Here is an 18,302-nt window from a genome sequence, read left to right on the forward strand (position 1 = left end):
AAATAGCAATAGCACTTAGACTTATATACCACTTTACAGTGCTTTACAGCCCTCCCTAAGCGGTTTACAGAGTCAGCATAATTGCCCCCAACAATCTAGGTCCTCTTTTTACCGACCTCGGAAGGACGGAAGGCTGAGTCAACCTTGAGCTTGGTGAGATTTGAACTGCCAAATTGCAGACAGCCGACAGTCAGCAGAAGTAGCCTGCAGTACCGCACTCTAATCACTGTGCCACTAAGGTGCTAGAAACTGTATAAAATTGAACAAGACTAGTGAGAGTCACATTAATTATCCATAGTGGCAGAAAATAATGATGGCTTTTGTGAAAACCTAAAGCCGTGATGGCGAATCTATGGCATGCGTGCCACAGGTGGCATGCGAGTTCAGTTCCTGTGCACATGCGTGCGCTGGCCAGCTGATTTTTGGGTCTTCTGGGCCCACCAAAAGTAGGGAAACAGGCTGTTTCCTGCTTCCAGAAGGCCTGGGGGAGGGAAGTCCTGTTTTTCTTTCTCACTTGGCTCCAGGGCCTCTTTAGGAGTTTGGGGAGGGTGAAAACGGCCTTCCCCACACCCCAGAGGTCCTCCGGAGGCCAAAAACAGCCCGTTTAACAACTTCCAGTGGGACCAGAAGGCCCGTTTTTTGCTGTCCCACAGGAAGTTGTCAAATGGGCCATTTTCAGCCTCCAGAGGACCTCCGGGGGTGGGGGGTGGGGAAGGCCGTTTTCACCCTCCCCAGACTCCTAGAGAGGCCCTGAAGTCAGGTGAGAAAGAAAAAAGGGTCTACCAGGCCATCGCATGCCAGAAGCGGGGAGAATGGAGGGGGGTCACGCACACATGCGTGGTGGTGGGGCACATAGAATTATGGTTGTGGGCATATGCGCGTGACCCCCCTACCCCCCCTCCTGGCACGTGATGGCGAAAAGGTTAGCCATCACTTCCCTAAAGGAACACGATGTCTGATTAGGGAATCTCCAACTATGGAAAAGGTATATAATTTTTATTAAGAATTTTGATTATAATTAAAGATAGAAACTTGAATAGAAAGTAAAATGTGTAGGGAAAAAGAAAAAAGTTAATATAATAAAGAGGAAAGAAATATATAAAGAGGTGACTTTCAACCTCCATCACAAATATAAAGAAATGTATTAACTCTTTACTCTCTCTTCACATTTCTCTTTTCATCCCATATCCCATCTCTTGTGTATAAAGAAATTTATAAAACACCATCTTTCCTGGTGTGAGTGGAAAGTCCATAAGTGGTTGCCAGAAGTAACAATATGTCCTGTTTTAACCTTGATCAAATAAACCAACTTTACATTCTTTCCTTTTACTTCTAACAGCAGAGCATTAATCTAAAGTTCGTTCAAATATTGTCATAGGATCTGATTTTTTTTTTTTCATTTTTAATGTCCCATTGCACCCAGTTCTTTAAGGCTTTAACAATTTTTTTTTGACATTCCAAAAAGAAAAAAAAATATCCAGATTACTCTCTTGGTTTGTCATTTATACTTCCCTTTTAAATTTGAAAACCTCAACTCGTTTTCCCCCCTCCCCGTCCCTCCCGTTGATCCAGTAAAAATCTTTTTCCAAGTCATTTTCTTGGCCTCCCAGTTGTAAATCCATTTTTGATACCATTTCCATCTCGTCAAATCTGTTCTACCTCTGTCATTTCTTCAACCACACATTTTGACATAGGTTATTCATAGGCACAGACAATGCTGAGATGGTGGATATTTTCTGAGTCTGTTCTTCAAATGTCTTCTTCTGTATTTTCATTTTTTGGGGGGTAGCATTTTGCAACATTGGACAGGCTTGTAAATCTTTCCTCTACCTAAAACTTTAGTGCATCCCCTCATCTAAAACTTTGGTTCTGAAAAGTTTAACTACCTCTCCTGGCATAACAGCTGGCTGGGGTAGCTACTTGCCTTGTGCAAAAGCATTGTGTGTTTCTGTGTGTCCTACTTTCAGCTGTGGAAAAGTTAGTGAAGTCAGCAAGATTTTACCCACTGACTCTCACTTTTACGCAAAATGCAGGGAAGTTTCCTCCATGTGAGCTTCAGGAAAAAAGCAACACCAGTGTGATGACGCTCTCGTCTCATGTGTTCCCCACTGGCTCCAGTTCTGTCAGAACATCTGCTGTTCACAGAGAAGGAGGAAAAGTAAAAATAAAACCAAATTGGGAGGAAGGAGATGAAGAGGCCATACTTTGTATCCCAAGATAGCAAATTAATTTGATCACTCCAGGCTGTGAAAACGTGCGGGATCACACTTCTTTGATTCTCCTGTGAGCACCCTACCTCCCACTTACCCGACCTCCAGTGTAGTCACTGATAACGAGATCATTAGGGAGGGAGTTTGTTTAAAACTGGCCTCCTTTGTTTGCAAACAGAAACAATAACGATAACAGGGATGGGGGAGAAAAAAAGAAGAAGATGAAATTTAAGGATTTGGGATCAGAGCAGAAAGGGTGGAGAAAAAGACAAAGAAACTCAAGAATTGGTCCGTGCCAGGTGGAGATGAACTGCATGGTTTTTGGCTGAGGTTTGCACTAGAGGTGGGATTCAGCCGGTTCTCTCTGGATCATGTGAACCTGATGCGGTGACTGCGGGAGGCTCGGCCCACCTACCCCACGTAACACGTGACTACAGTGCATGCAAAGAAGGCTGTGCATATGCGCAGAGGTGGCGTGTGTGAGCAAAGCAAGTGCGTGCGCATCCATGCTCATTTTTGCAAATCAGTAAGGAAGATAAGTGAATCCCACCTCTGGACTCTGCACCCATTCATTGCCAAGCAGTTTAACTGACAAGCCTGGCAGGCAACCCTGACATTAACAACACAAAAGAGCCTTGGTAGTACAGTGGTCTAAGGCACCCTGTTATTAAGCTGGTTATTAAGACCAGCTGCCTGCAATTACTGCAGGTTCGAATCTCACCAAGGCTCAAGGTTGACTCAGCCTTCCATCCTTTCTAAGGTAGGTAAATTGAGGACCCAGTTGTGGGGGCAATAAGCTGACTTTGTATAAAACATACAAAAGAATGAAGGCTATTGCTTAACGCATTGTAAGCCGCCCTGAGTCTCCGGAGAAGGGCGGCATATAAATCAAATTAAAAAAAAATCAATGCAAGGAGGTGACATTGAAGATGGCTAAGCTCTGGCCGAACCTACCTGATAATGACAGGTCCAGCAAAAGGGGCATTACCAGGCAACTATACAGGTCAATTACCTGTCTACCAACAACTTTCAAATTGCTAACTGGTGTGGTAGCTGTTGCAGTCCAATAGCATCTAGTTGAAAGCAAGTTCTTTGCACCCAAGCAGAAAAGAGTAGCAATAGCAATACTACTCAGACTTATATACCGCTTCGTAGTGCTTTACAGCCCTCTCTAAGTGGTTTACAGAGTCAGCCTATTGCCCCCAACAATCTGGGTCCTTGTTTTACTGACCTCAGAAGGATGGAAGGCTGAGTCAATAGCAATAATAGCAACAGCAATAGCAATAGCAATAGCAACAGCAACAGCAATAGCACTTAGACTTATATACCGCTTCACAGTGCTTTTACAGCCCTCTCTAAGTGGTTTACAGTGTCAGCCTATTGCCCCCAACAATCTGGGTCCTTGTTTTACTGACCTCAGAAGGATGGAAGGCTGAGTCAATAGCAATAATAGCAATAGCAATAGCAACAGCAATAGCAATAGCACTTAGACTTATATACCGCTTCACAGTGCTTTTACAGCCCTCTCTACGTGGTTTACAGTGTCAGCCTATTGCCCCCAACAATTTGGGTCCTCATTTTACCCACCTCAGAAGGATGGAAGGCTGAGAAAACCTTGAGCCTGGTGAGATAGATGATAGATAAATAGATAGATAGATAGATAGATAGATAGATAGATAGATAGATAGATAGATAGATAGACAGACAGACAGACAGACAGACAGACAGACAGACAGATAGCAACAGCAACAGCAACAGCAACAGCAACAGCAACAGCAACAGCAATAGCAATAGCACGTAGACTTCTATACCGCTTCACAGTGCTTTTACAGCCCTCTCTAAATGGTTTACAGAGTCAGCCTATTGACCCCAACAATATGGGTCCTTTTTTTACCAACCCTGGAAGGATGGAAGGCTGAATCAACCTTGAGCCTGGGTTATGTAAGGAAAGCTATGCAATTAATTTATGTGATTACTTGCAGTTCATTTTTGCATTTCATGCAGATAACTCGACATTAAAGTTTCCCTCGGGTCAATCTTGACTCTGCACATCACTTCCTGGACTTAAATGATGCAGGTCCCTTGACAAGGTTTCAAAAAAGGGGGTGGTCACACATCCTTCTTCCAGAATGATTACTTCGTAGTAAAAAAAGGTGAAGGTTTCACCTGTCCAGTTGTGTCCAGCTGTAGGGCACAGTGCTTGTCTCCATTTCTTGGCTGAGGGAGCAATGTTGTCTAAAGACAATTTCCGTTGTCATGTGGTCAGCATGGCTATACGCCAAAGGCACATGGAACACTGTTTTCTTCTCACCAAAGTGGTACCATGTTTCCCTGAAAATAAGACCCAGTGGCAGTTAGGAACTGTTGCGGATGTTTCTTGGAACCCTGACACCCAGGTCTTATATTAATTTTTGTTCCAAAAGACGCATTAGGTCTTATTTTGATCTTAAATAAGATCTAAGACGCATTAGATCTTATTTTGGGGAAAATACAGTACATTTAGTACAGATGTACCCATCTGGCTGACAATCTTAACTGGGGCTTATTTTTGGGATAGGGCTTATATTACGAACATCCTGAAAAATCATGCTAGGACTTATTTTCCGGTTGGGTCCTATTTTCGGGGAAACGGTACCATTTACATGCTTTCAAATTGTTAGGTGGGCAGGAGCTGAAGCAAGTAATGGGAGCTCACCCCATCATTGCGGAGCTCAGGTCTTGAACCTTGGGCTGTCAGCTAGCTGACAAGCTGAATGTCTCTAACCACTGAGCCATTACGCCCCAGCTAACAAGTATAAAATGACAACATCAACTCCGGATCATTTCACACACAGCCCCACAACTGTACAAGTGCCCAATGGAATGGAAGAGGAAACTGGCAGAAGAAAGTTCAACAATTGAAACGACAAATATTAAAGTGGGGGAAAAAAATCCATTCTTTGAATGTTGCCCAATAAAATAAGATGGCTGAGATCCTGGAAAAAGAAGACGAGGGAGTGGTAGAAATTAATCTTTGAGGACTGAATGCTTGTCAGTCCTGTTCTTTGAATCCTGCCTCTTGTAAAATAATCTGTGCTTGTCTACCCTGAAACAAATGTGCAGCAAAATACCACAAACACACACACACACACACGTACACACAGGGTTGAGAAAAGCTAGTTAAAATGCAGAGGTAGAAAAGCATTGATAAGAATTGAATTTGCTATTTTATCTCAGCTCCAGAGTGAGCAAAACTGTATTGTATTCATCTAAAAAGACTGGGAAAACGTTGTCCTCTCAAACACTTTATCTCTAGAAAGAGAGGTCATCTTAAATTCTCAGTGCATCCAATAAAAGAAAAATAATTCTCCCCCCCGTCTAATCTTCCTTTGAAGTAGGCGATTATCTTAAATTTGAAGAGAAATTTACTTACTTTTCAGATAAATCCAGTGGTAGAAAAAAGAAGTCAGGGTTGGACGGTGGCTAACTTTGGGAGTTAACGATGAGATTAGGGGTAAAAAGATGCCTTTTAAAATATTTTGGATTTCAGCTCTTATCGGCTTCCACCAGCCTAGCCGATGGCAAAGAATTGGGTGAGCAGTAGTCCAAAATCGCTGGAGGTGACCAGTTGCCTTTTTCTAGCTGAAGTGTAATAATAATAATAAAAGATTCTATCCATATATTATTCTGGTGTTTCTCTTTGCATGAATTCAGAGCCATCAGCTGAAATGTCTCAATAAACAGTTTTTAAGATGGGTCCAAATGAGAGAATAATAGAATAAGGGACCTTGGAGGTCTTCTAGTCCAACTCCTGCTCAAGCACAAGCATAAACAGTTGTCCAATCTCTTCTTAAAAATTCCAGTGATGGAGCACCCACAACTTCTGAAGGCAAGCTGTTCCGCTGATTAATTGTTCTAATGGATAAACCTCTGACTTGCTGTCTATTCAGAGCTACAAACTGAGCAATGTGATGCAGGCAGTACAATGCAGTGAAACATGTACAGATTTATACATCGGAGAAACAAAACAACCACTTCATAAATGCAGGGCACCACATAGGAGAGCAAACCCATCAGGACAAGATTCAGCAGCCCATCTGCATTTGAAAGACAAAGGTCACCCCTTTGATGACAGCAAAGTCCACATTCTGAACAGAGAGGACTGCTAGTTTGAAAGAGGGGTCAAAGAGGTCATCTATGTCAAAATTGAACAGCCCTATCTCAACAGAGAGGGAGGAATACAACATCATCTATCTCCAGTCTACAACACAGTCCTTTCAACAGCTCCAAGAAGGCTCCAAACCCATTTGCACCACTCAGGTGACCCTGAGGACACAGGTAAACCTTCAAATGGTCTCAATGACTCTCTAAAAGAATGCAAATGACCAGCTGTTTGCAAGGAGTATAAATCCTTCCATCTTCCACCATTTGGCCAGAGCTGAAGAAGCTACTTGGATGAGAAGCGAAATGTCTTCAAGGAAAAAAACAAACTCCAGTTGCCTTTTGGAGAAAAAAAGGCATTTTTGGGACAACCATGACCTGGATGACTGAGAATCTCTACAGACTTTTAGCTATACAATTTGGGATGAACCTGGGGTGAAATCCACCAGGTTATGACAGGTTCTGGAGAACCGGTAGCAGAAATTTTGAGTAGTTTGGAGAACTGGTAGCAGAAATTTTGAGTAGTTTGGAGAATTGGCAAATACCACCTCTGGCTGGGGTGGGAATGGAGATTTTGCAATATCCTTCCCCCAGGAGTGGGGTGGGAAGGAGATTTTGCAGTATCCTTCCCCTGGAATGGGGTAGGAATGGAGATTTTGCAGTATCCTTCCCCTGGAGTGAGGTGGGAATGGAGATTTTGCAGTATCCTTCCCCTGCCATGCCCACCAAGCCATGCCCAGCAAGCCACAATACACCCACCAAGCCACACCCACAGAACCAGTAGTAAAAATATTTGGATTTCACCATTGGGATGAAACCCTTTGAATGGTTTGTTTGTTTGTTTATTAGATTTGTATACCGCCCTACTCCCGAAGGACTCAGGGCGGTGAACAGCCATGAAATAAAACATATCAATACAAAATTTAAAATAGAAATAAAACAGGTTAGATAAATTTGGCTGAACCATATTTAAAACCCCAATAATTTAAAACCAAATTTAAAATTCCCATTTAAAAGAGGAGAAGTTTAGGTCAGGCCGGCTTGCTGGAATAGGAACGTCTTCAGCGTGCGACGGAAGGTACGCAGATCCGGAATCCTCTGTATCTCGGGGGGGAGCTCGTTCCAGATAGTAGGTGCCCCCACAGAGAAGGCTCTCCCCCTGGGGGCCGCCAGTCGACATTGTTTGGCCGACGGCACCCGGAGGAGCCCCTCTCTATGGGAGCGTACTGGTCGGTGGGAGGCTATTGGTGGTAGCAGGCGGTCCCGTAGATAACCAGGTCCTGAGCCATGGAGCGCTCTGAAGGTGATGACCAAAACCTTGAAGCGCACTCGGAAGACCACCGGGAGCCAGTGCAGCTCGCGCAGGAGAGGCGTTACATGGGAGCGCCACGTCGCTCCCATCACCACCCGCGCGGCCGCACTCTGCGCCAGTTGGAGCCTCCGAGTGCTCCTCAAGGGGAGCCCCATGTAGAGAGCGTTACAATAGTCCAGACGGGAGGTGACGAGGGCATGAGTGACCGTGCGTAACGAGTCCCGATCCAGAAAGGGACGCAACTGGCGAATCAGGCGAACCTGATGAAAAATCCTCCCGGTCACGGCCGTCAAGTGCTCTTCTAAAGACAGCCGTGAATCCAGGAGGACACCCAAGTTGCGAGCCCTCTCCGTGGGGGCCAATACTTCGCCCCCAATAGTCAGCGATGGCACCAGCTGACTATATCGGGATGTCGGAAACCACAGCCACTCGGTCTTGGATGGGTTGAGTCTGAGCCTGTTTCTCCCCATCCAGATCCGTACGGCCTCCAGGCACCAGGACATCACTTCAAGGGCATCGTTGGGGTGGTCCGGGGTGGAGATGTACAGCTGGGTGTCGTCAGCGTACTCATGGTACTCCACCCCGAAACCACGGATGATCTCGCCCAACGGCTTCACATAAATGTTGAACAAAAGGGGCGAGAGGACCGATCCTTGTGGCACCCCACATATAAGGGGCCTCGGGGTCGACCTCTGCCCCCCTGTCAACACAGACTGCGACCGGTCGGAGAGAAAGGAGGAGAACCACCGTAGTACGGTGCCTCCCACCCCCAACCCCCCCAACCGGTGCAGCATGATACCATGGTCGATGGTATCAAAAGCCGCTGAGAGATCTAATAGGACCAGGATAGAGGAACAACCTCTGTCCCGAGCCCTCCAGAGATCATCCACCAACGCGACCAATGCCGTTTCCGTGCTGTACCCAGGCCTGAAGCCCGACTGGAACGGATCTAGATACGTCGTTTCATCCAGGTACCGGGGAAACTGTCGTGCCACCACACTCTCAACAACCTTCGCAACAAAGCGAAGGTTGGAGACTGGACGATAATTAGCCAATATTGCCAGGTCCAGGGAAGGCTTCTTGAGGAGAGGTCTCACCACCGCCTCTTTCAAGGCGGCGGAAAAGACACCCTCACTCAATGAAGCATTTATAATCCCCTGGAGCCAGCCTCGCGTCACCTCCCGGGAAGCCAGCACTAACCAGGAGGGGCACGGGTCCAACAAACATGTGGTCGCATTCAGTCTACCCAGAATCCTGTCCACGTCCTCAGGGGTCACAGAGTCAAACTCATCCCAGATAACATTCTCAGGACCTGCCTCCGTCATCCCCACTGGATCTACCCAGTCAGAGTCCAGATCTTCCCGAATCTGAGTGATTTTGTCATACAGATACTGAACAAAATCCTCGGCTCTCCCCTCCAAGGGGTCCTCCCTCGCTTCCTGGTGGAGCAGGGAGCGGGTCACCCTAAACAGGGCGGCCGGGCGGTTATCTGATGACGCGATAAGAGCAGCAAGATGAGTACATTTCGCTGCTTTTATCGCCACTAGGTAATTCTTAATATGAGATCTTACCAGTGTCCGGTTAGATTCAGTGCGACTGGCCCTCCAACTACTCTCTAGGCGTCTTTTCCGGCGCTTCATCTCCCTCAGCTCCTCAGTAAACCAAGGAGCCAGGTGAGATCGGCGCCGGGTCAGAGGCCGCAAAGGCACGACTCGATCCAGAGCTCCAGCGGCCGCCCTATCCCAGGCGGCCACTAAGTCTCCAGTCGAGGCGTGAGCCAAGACCTCAGGCATTGGCCCAAGCTCCGTCTGGAACCTATCAGGTTCCATCAGGCGCCTGGGGCGGTACCATCTTATCGGTTCCGCCTCCCTGCGGCGGGGAGCAGCGGTTCGAAGATCAAGGCGAAGGAGAGAGTGATCCGACCATGACAAGGGCTCGATAACTATGTCCCCTATCTCGAGATCACTCAGCCACTGTCCAGAGACAAAAATCAGGTCCAGTGTGTTTCCCCCCATGTGCGTAGGGCCATGAATTAGCTGGGTCAGATCCATAGCCATCATGGAAGCCATGAACTCCCGAGCCACCTCAGACGTCTCACCCACGGACGGCAGGTTGAAATCCCCCATGACCATAAGTCTGGGGGTATCAACCGCCACCGCGGCAATAACGTTGAGTAGCTCGGGCAGGGCTGCTGCCACGTGGCAGGGAGCCAGGTACATGATCAGCAAACCCATCTGAACCCCATGACCCCACTTCACAAGGAGGGTCTCACAACCGGCCGTCTGAGGAACAGTGGTCTCCCTCGGCCTAAAACCTTCTCTAATAATAACCGCTACTCCCCCGCCCCTTCCCTGAGACCTCGGTTGATGGAATGCGTGGAAGCCTGGTGGGCACATTTCTACCAGAGGGACCCCTCCCTCCAGGCCCAACCAGGTCTCCGTAATACCTGCCAGGTCCGCTCCCCCCTCCTGAACAAGATCACAAATGAGGGGGGCTTTATTTACTGCGGACCTGGCATTGCACAACATCAGCCGAAGGCCCGGGCCCTGAGGATCTGTGCAACCTGGAGAACGAGTGGAGCCTTGGGGGCCGGAGCACGCTACCGCATGGAGACAGCGGGTGCGCGCTCCCTTAACATGATATGGCCCCCTGCTCCCGCCATATCTACCCCTCCCCCTCACAGTACCGATGGTAAAAACACAATCTGGACAGGCTCGACCCCCTCCATTTCCTCCGGAACTCCCACCCCCCCCCGCCGCGTATAGTGGCCAGGCCTGACCTTCCCCTTGGTGGGTTATCCCCCAAACCCACTACCCTAGTTCCAATTTTGCCTCCCCCCCCCCTGGGACCCCTTAAAATTTTTTCCAAAAATTTACATAAAAAACCCCTCAACCCCCTCTTCGCCGCATGCCACCTCTCTGGGTCCCAAGACCCGTCATTGAGGTAGGCCCTCGATAACGTGGAGGGCCAGGCTTGCGAGAGGGGGGAGTCTCGCAGTGCAAGAAGCTGTGCCCTTCGGTACATCTAAGCTCTGAGGTAGTGATAAGGTATGGCCCAGGGCTCCATGATAGTCCAAATTGTCCTGAAAAAGGCAGGTTGACCATAAGGGAAGAGTCTCCACTGTCCTCTCACGGCAGTGGAGGAGTCCAATGTTCCAACCAATTCGAGGGTAATCGTCCAACCAGCCTCTCACGATGGTTGGCCAACTCGCCATGGGGAAGATGGTACATCCCATCGGTAGTGAAACAATGATAGAAACCGGCTCCATTCGTCCTCCTGTAAGCTGCCATTTTTCATACAGCCAGCGTGCTAGATAACAAACAGAGCCAGGTCCAAAGTCTCCAGAAGAAAGAGAGCTGTCCACAATTTTCATACAGGTAGCGTATAGATGGATAATACAGGTAAGCAAATAGAGGAAAATAAGTGGGAGCCACCTCCATCGAGCAGAAACCGGCAGGGCAAGCATGTTAATCATAGGGCCTGATAATGGCCCAACTAGGACGGGAGGGGGGGGGAGGGGGGGAGAGGGTTAACCAGGGCTGCACAGTAACTCCAACAGCCCCTCCACCCTCATTAACCCCCCCCCTCGAATCTTCCAGGTCTTCCAAGCATCCTATATGCCCAGTCCTAGCCCCCCGAGATGGTTATGAAGGAGGCCTCACCATGGGAGCTACAGTTTGGGAATTGCCCCAGCCCCATGGTGGCCCGAAGTTGCCAAGGTTTAAAATTCAGAGATGGAGGCTCCCCCCTCGCGTTCTTCTTCGGCTACACGTCTCCAGCCGTCCCAATGGCTGCTACAACGGCGTCGGCGGAGGCGCTGGCATCCTCGCGGGCACCACCAGCATCTTCCATTCACCCTCACCTCCTTCGACGTCCACTTCCTTCCCCCCGGCGTCTACCTCCACTACTCTGACGCGGGGGGGGGTGCAGTCCGCGACAACGCCAGCGCCCCCACCGCAGCAGTCGCACCAACCATCCAAACAAAGCCGAAGGCTGGCCGTTTCTGTTCCTCCGTTGCCGCCGCTGCCACCGCCGCCCATGGTTCACAAACGCCGCCCTTCTCATGGTGGCCTCGGAACAGCTGTTCGTCGGAGCGTCGGTGCCACGCTGTTATCGGCACCTTAGAGTGCCCGAAAAGCTCTCAATCAACCGGCTAGGTGTGGGAGTAAGACTGAGAACCTCCATAGACATTCAGACCTACCGTTACACATTTCTAAATGTTGAAGGATCTCAAGATGAGAACCATGCCTGGACTGTCACCATGATATTGAGATCCACACACAATAATATTATCTTTCAGAGCAGAACCTGCCACTCCACTGGTTCTCCAGATAAATGTCATACACTTTTATTTCCCACTGGCATGGTTTGGTTCTTTATTTGCCCAGCTTATATATATATATCTCTGCTCGGGCCATTGTCAATAGATTCAGAGCTGCTTTCTCGCTGATTGTAATTCATTCCCAGATCTGCTACCTTTGTGGGGTGAGAAACACTGCTTGCTGGACAGCTGTGTTTTCTCTAAGAGTCCTGGGGGGAAGCAAGCTGACCACCAGCCCAGACACTGGTTGTTTTTCAAGCTTCAGAGATGCCTTGAAAGCAATTAGATTTGAATAGCTTCCTGCCAACATGTTTGCCAACTGAGAATAAATGAGCAAAGAGGAAGACAGAATCTGTGAAACCAGCCACGGAGAATAACAGAAGACTAGGGCCAGCCAGTTCATCTCTCTCTCTCTCTCTTTCTCTACCTCTCCGTCCCTCCCTCCTACTATCTCAACAAACCATGGATACTTTCAGTTTTTTAAAGTGTTTTTTTTTTAATGCATCCCTTTTATCTCTTAAAAGCTCCTGAATGCCCCACATGCATTTTTGAAGCATGACATTCAAGAGCTACACTTGGGCTGGTCTGACATTCAAGCTACTCGTGGGCCTTGGAGATGACAGACGCGGAACCCTGATTTTATTTTAGGTAAAATCACTTGAGCGTTCTGCCCCATATTTACGATTTTTTTAACTGAAAGGGCGCAGTCGGACTTCCTACTTTACATTTTCTTCTCTGCACAAGCACAGGGCAGGTTGCAGCGAAATCGTAGTTCTTCTTTTCTTAGTAGGAGATTTCCTGAATGTTCCAATTGATGTGACTACATTTAAGATATGATTCTTGCACCATCAGTAGAATCGGAAGAAAAATACTGTCAGGGTTCCAAGTAACAACCCCAACGAAAGAAGACTCCGAGGCTTGAGTTTCCTCAAAGTTCCATTTTATTAGAGATGTTATATTGGCACATCTCGGAAAACCCGAATCTGAAAGCTTCCAGGTTTTCCCCACCCAAAGGAAAGTCCAAGTCTCTACCCAGCACCCACATGTTCATCACAAGCACCATCCCAACTGGAGATGCCTCCCAGTTCCAACCCTCCCAGTGCAGGGCAAGATGTCCTTGACTCTCTGAGAAAGGAATGTTATTATGACTATATATCACCCTTCTGCCATACAATCCCACCTCCCAGTTTTCCACAGTAGTGAATGTGGCAGGCCTGAAGATCCAATGCAAAAGATGGCTTCCAGACCTGACAAATACTTTATCAGTTCAGACGCCTTCAATTCAGGGACAATACAGTGCGTTAAGAGGGAATTATGGAAATGTTGCATAATACCTAGTGAAAATATTGATTTTTGAAATACTAAAACATTTTCTCTGTTCAATGTCCATAGTGCCATAGGTAATTTATCTTCTCTTTTCATTAAAAAAAAATGATTACACTCATATTAAACTATCATCACCATCATTTCTTCTTCCTCTCCTGTAGGACCAGGTCCAGTAGTGAGGCCAGAAAAGAAAGGACTTGCTTTGGTGACATTTTCACATCGGCACCAATCAGTGCTTTATGCTTTATAAAAATGCCACGACTAAGGAACCCTAAAATCCAAAAACCCTACTATTCTATTGCAGAAGGACTTTGTCTAGCTTTAAAAATATGTACAGTAGAGACCTTCAAGTTTCTAGGTTCTATCATATCTCAAGACTTAAAATGGACTCCTTACATCAAAAACATCATCAAAAAAGCTCAACAAAGAATGTTCTTTCTGCACCAACTCAGGAAGCTCAAACTGCCCAAGGAGCTGCTGATCCAGTTCTACAGAGGAATGATTGAGTCTGTCATCTGCACCTCCATAAATGTCTGATTTGGCTCTGCAGCCCAACAAGACAGACACAGACTTCAACGGATAATTAGAACTGCAGAAAAAACAATTGCTACCAACCTTCCTCCCATTGAGGACCTGTATACTTCACGAGTCAAAAAGAGAAAATATCTACAGACCCCTCACATCCTGGACATAAATTGTTTCAACTTCTACCCTCAAAACGATGCTATAGGGCACTGCACACCAGAACAACTAGACACAAGGACAGTTTTTTCCTGAATGCCATCACTCTGCTTAACAATTAATTCCCACAACACTGTCAAATTATTTACTAAGACTGTATTGCTATTATTCTTCTCATCCTTCCTATTACCTATCTCTTCCCACTTGCGATTATAACCATGTTGCTTGTATCTTTGCAATTTATATTGTTTTATTTGCTTCCTAGTACAATTTGATTGCTTATTAGTACCCTGTGACTATCACTAAGTGTTGTATCTTATGATTCTTGATGAATGTATTTTATTTTTCTTTATGTACACTGAGAGCATATGCACCAAAGACAAATACCTTGTGTGTCCAATCACACTTGGCCAATAAACAATTCTAATTCTAATGGGGAATGATTCTTAATACAGGCTAAAATAATCCAAGTAAAATGCATGCATAGAATAATGAGTAGGCTGGGAAGAGCGGTAAAATTTTTTATATAAATTAGGTATATAGCTTGAAATCAATATGTGCTCAGTAATTAATGTGATCACACCATAATGGCACATGTTCCAATGAAGGCTCAGAGAAAGCGTGTGAAGTGACAGCATCAACCAATTTCACACTTCAGTATGTTTAATTTCCACAAGATGCTTGAACAAGATAGCAGGTCACAGCTGTTTTCTGTCTTGCAGATAGTCTCCATGTAATTTTCATCCTGGCCCAGGTAAGTTGGATAATTGCCAAAAGAAAAGGTGTAAATTGAATGGCCAGTGTAAGTAGTTTCCGATTGTTCAGTTGTGCATATGATCCAAACTTGCCAACAGGCATATCAATCTGACTAGTTCAGCCTCACTTACCCCTGAGGGCCAAATTGGATGCGTTGTCCTGGGCAGCTTTTAAAAAGCAAATTACAGTGAAGGGAGAGGAATTGTAGATCAGGTGGAGGAATATGCAGGAAATAGTATATCTGAATCTGATTCTATTCGTGACCCAATTTGATGGCAGTATCTAGTCAACTTTGTCCAGAGCTTTATCAAGATCACATGAAGTGTTAATACCACTTTATAATGCCTTGGTAAGGCTATACTTGGAATACTGCATCCAGCTTTGGTCGCCACGATGTAAAAAAGATGTAGAGACTCTAGAAAGAGTGCAGAGAAGAGCAACAAAGATGATTAGGGGACTGGAGGCTAAAACATAGGAAGAATGGTTGCAGGAACTGGGGATGTCTAGTTCAATGAAAGGAAGGATTAGGGGAGACATGATAGCAAGTGTTCCAATATCTCAGAGGCTACCACAAAGAAGAGGGAGTCAAGCTATTCTCCAAAGCAGCTGAGGGCAGGACAAGAAGCAATGGGTGGAAACTAATCAAGGAGAGAAGCAACTTAGAACTAAGGAGAAATTTCCTGACAGTTAGAACAATTAATCAGTGGAACAACTTGCGTCCAGAAGTTATAAATGCTCCAACACTGGAAGTTTTTAAGGTTTTGGATAACCATTTGTCTGAAGTGGTGTAGGGTTTCCTGCCTAAGTAGGACGTTGGACTAGAAGACCTCCAAGGTCCCTTCCAACTCTGTTATTCTATTCTATTCTATTCTATTCTATTCTATTCTATTCTATTCTATTCTATTCTATTCTATTCTATTCTATTCTATTCTATTCTATTCTATTCTATTCTATTCTATTCTAAGCTAACAAACAGAACAGAATAACGAAGCTGGAAAGGACCTTGGAGGTCTTCTCATCCAACCTCCTGCTCAAGCAGGAAACCCTATAACATTACAGACAAATGGCTGTCCAGTGTCTTTTTAAAAGCCTCCAGTGATGGAGCACCCATAACTTCTGGAGGTAAGCTGTTCCCTGATTAATTTTTCTCACTATTAGGAAATTTCTTCTTAGTTCTAGGTTGGTTCTGAACTTTCAGCCTTCTGCCTGTTGAGCACGTGCTCTCTATGCTGATCACAATGTGTCACAAGTTAAAGAAAGTCCAGGAGACACCATTGTTTTCAGACAAGTAACAATGGAAAGACAAGCAAAGAGACACTAAAAGCATTTGGATGATAGCCAAAATGCCAGGTATGGAAACCTCCTGATAACCTTTCAGAAAATTAGACAGAGCCTTTCATAGCTAGGCCAGAAAGAATTAGAATTATAATACTTTAGAATACTTTATTTGGCCAAGTGTGAGTACACACACAAGGAATTTGTCTCCAGTGCAGAAGTTGTCAGTGTACATAGCAATTGCAATAGCACTTAGACTTATATACCATTTTATAGTGCTTTTACAGCCCTCTCTAAGCAGTTTACAGCCTATTGCCCCCAACAATCTGGATCCTCATTTTATCCACCTCAGAAGGATGGAAGGCTGAGTCAACCTTGAGCCTCGTGAGATTTGAACTGCCAAACTGCAGCTAGCGGGTCAGCTGAAATAGCCTGCAGTACTGCACTCTAACCACCACACCACCTCGGCTCAGTACTAATGCATGCAAAGCAAAGAGTAATAATAATCATAATCATGATACCAATAAGAGGGGGTAGTAGAGAAGATGAGAAGGATAATAATACTACAGCCATACAACATGGGTGAATATACTTAGACATAAGACAGCACTGTGAGGATTATGTGTTTAGCAGAGTGATGGCATGAGGAGAAAAAACTATCTCTGGGTCGAATTCAGGGGTGAAATCCAAACTTTTTCCCTACCGGTTCTGTGGGCGTGGTTTGGTGGGCATGGCAGGGGAAAGATATTGCAAAATCTCCATTCCCTCCCCTCCTGGGAGAAGGATATTGCAAAATCTCCATTCCCACCCCACTCTGGGACCAGCCAGAGGTGGTATTTGCCAGTTCTCCAAACTACTCAAAATTTCTGCTACCGGTTCTCCAGAACCTGTTAGAACCTGCTGGATTTCATCCCTGGTCGAATTGTTTTGGCATGCAATGCCCTATAAGTGGCATCCCAAGGAGACGAGTTGCAAATGGTTTATGTCCAGGATGTGAGGAGTCAGTAGATGTCATGCCTTCATCTGATCCCAGTTCAGAGGAGGAGGAAGAGTTTGAACCAGGACCATCCGATGAGGATGGCACGTCTCCCTTGGAATGTTTGGAGAAGCCAGGGGGCTGAGGATGATGGTGTCCCAGGCCCCTCAGGCATTGGGGGGAGGTCGTCGACCGGGCGGAGAGTTGCCCGCCCTCATAGATATGGGGGAGGATCGGTCGCAGACAGGCGGTGGTGCTAGCAGGCAGCAGATCCCCTCTTGAGGAGGAACAGCTGCCTCCCCCACTCGATCTGAGGGCAGGGAAAATACAATGGAGGCGAGCTGAAAGGAGGACTGCTCGACTGCTCAGGAGGAGATTTTCCCAGGGAAAGGAACACCTGGCGTGCGTTGACTTAAGGAGAAGCTGGGGGCGGGAGTTTGTCTTTGTCAGGAACAGTTGTTTGTTTTGGCTTACACTTCCCCGGCTTTGACTCGTGCTCTTGCCTGTGCTTTGCCTTTGCTTTGTGGACTTCCCTTTGGCATTGTGGATTTCCTTTGCCCTTTGTACCTTGACTCTGGACCTTGTCCCATGAGCTTGCACTTTCTCTTTTGACTTTATTGTTTACTGGCTTTTGTTTCAGGGGACTGAAGGTGGGTGCAGTGGTGGAATTCATTTTTTTTTTTTACTACCGGTTCTGTGGGCGTGGCTTGATGGGCGTGGCGTAGTGTGGCTTGGTGGGCATGGCTTGGTGGCATGGCAGGGGAAGGATACTGCAAAATCTCCATTCCCACCCCACTCCAGGGGAAGGATACTGTAAAATCTCCATTCCCACCCCATTCCAGTGGAAGGATACTGCAAAATCTCCATTCCCACCTCACTCTAGGGGAAGGATACTGCAAAATCTCCATTCCCACCCCATTCCATGGGAAGGATACTACAAAATCCCCATTCCTTCTCCACTCCAGGGGAAGGATATTGCAAAATCACCATTCCCACCCCACTCTAGTGGAAGGATACTGCAAAATCTCCATTCCCACCCCACTCCAGGGGAAGGATACTGCAAAATTCCCATTCCTTCTCCACTCCAGGGGAAGGATATTGCAAAATCACCATTCCCACCCCACTCTAGTGGAAGGATACTGCAAAATCTCCATTCCCACCCCACTCCAGGGGAAGGATACTGCAAAATCTCCATTCCCATCCCACACTGGGGCCATCCAGAGGTGGTATTTGCCGGTTCTCCAAACTACTGAAAATGTCCGCTACCGATTCTCTTGAACCTCTCAGAACCTGCTTAATAGCACC

The sequence above is a fragment of the Pantherophis guttatus genome, chromosome 6 (genome assembly GCF_059756535.1).
Source record: "Pantherophis guttatus breed Tessera chromosome 6, ASM5975653v1, whole genome shotgun sequence".
In the NCBI taxonomy this organism is placed as follows: domain Eukaryota; kingdom Metazoa; phylum Chordata; class Lepidosauria; order Squamata; family Colubridae; genus Pantherophis; species Pantherophis guttatus.